At 37.7% G+C, this 1,370-nt stretch overlaps 1 pseudogene; it reads left to right on the forward strand.

Annotated features, from left to right (window-relative positions):
• Positions 1-359: 359 nt before the first annotated feature.
• On the forward strand, positions 360-771 carry LOC111148807 (annotated as a pseudogene).
• The last annotated feature ends 599 nt before the right edge of the window (positions 772-1,370 follow it).

Consider the following 1,370-nt stretch of genomic DNA (forward strand, 5'->3'; position numbering starts at 1 on the left):
AGCTTACATGTTGATCAAGAGCTTTAAAATGACCTTAGTGTTGAGGTGGGAAATAAAAATATCACATTGAAAGTCACAGGATGGTTGAAAGCCTTCCACATCATTAATACTGTTTCATCTTAGATCAGTGGAGATTGCTACTACACAATATTTTAACTGTCACAAATTGTGCTCTGGAATTAGGTTACCCCACATATCTCTAAATCATTTAATCTATGGTATTCAAATTAAGTGTGAGAATGAGATTACTTATAAATAGCTGAATGCTGTCTATACACGTTACACAAAGCAAGAAAATATAGTCTCCATTAATAAAACAGCTTGGCCTTTCCCCTGGCTGGCAATACAGAGGCCACATGATGCCCAGAGTTACTGTAAAAGACATGAACCAGCAGGTGTTTGTCAGAGCTCTGGCAACTTTCCTCAAAAAGGCTGGGAAGCTGGAAGTCCCTGAATGGGTAGATACTGTCAAACTGGCTTACAGTGAGAACCAGTTCTACAAAGGAGCTGCTTCCACAACACGACACCTGTACCACCAAGGTGGCACTGTGGTCAGCTCCTTGACCAAGATCTATGGGGGATGTCAGAAATAAGGTCATTCTAGCAATTTCAGCAGAGGCTCCAGGAGTGTGGCCTGCATAGCCCTCCAAGCCCTAGAGGGGTTGAAAATGACAGGAAACGATGGATATGGGGGTGGCAAACTGACATCTGAGGGACAGAGATCTAGACAAAGTCACCAGAGAGGCGGCAAATGCCAACAAGAAGCATTAGAAAAAATGCTGGGTTAATAAATCACCTCACTTGTAAAATAGATAGATGATAGATAGATATATGATAGATGATAAATGATAGATGATGGTGATAGATCAGATAAAATTGCTTGATAAAGGCAAAAGTTAGTGTATTTTTCAGGTTGGCAAATATTATTTAAATAATGGAATGAATGAATTTACAAGCAGGATAGATCTGTAATCCTATTCTCTCTGCCTCATATGTATTCAAACGAATGTTTTAAATAAACACCTGTCCAACATGTGGTTACTTTGTAAGAGCCATGATTTTTCCCTAAAGTTCTTTAGCAAATTTCTTTTAATACAAAATCTGCCTTGTGGCTTTGCATAATAATCAAAGCAAACAAAAATATTATTCTTTAGGCATATGCCAAGTGATGAGAAACAGCCTCCTCTACTCCTAAGCTAGGATAAAAATACTCACTTTTTGTAGGTGTAAACTAGCATTGCCAACTTTAAATGAAGCTCATTTGAAAGTTGGGATATATATAAACCATTAGTATAATAGAGCAATTAACACTACTCTCAGGGAAGATGAATAAATCACTGATACAAGATTTTGTAAATGCTGTTACTAAG

Source organism: Enhydra lutris, unplaced genomic scaffold (assembly GCF_002288905.1).
Source record: "Enhydra lutris kenyoni isolate GAN:26980312 unplaced genomic scaffold, ASM228890v2 scaffoldscaffold21, whole genome shotgun sequence".
Lineage (NCBI taxonomy): Eukaryota > Metazoa > Chordata > Mammalia > Carnivora > Mustelidae > Enhydra > Enhydra lutris.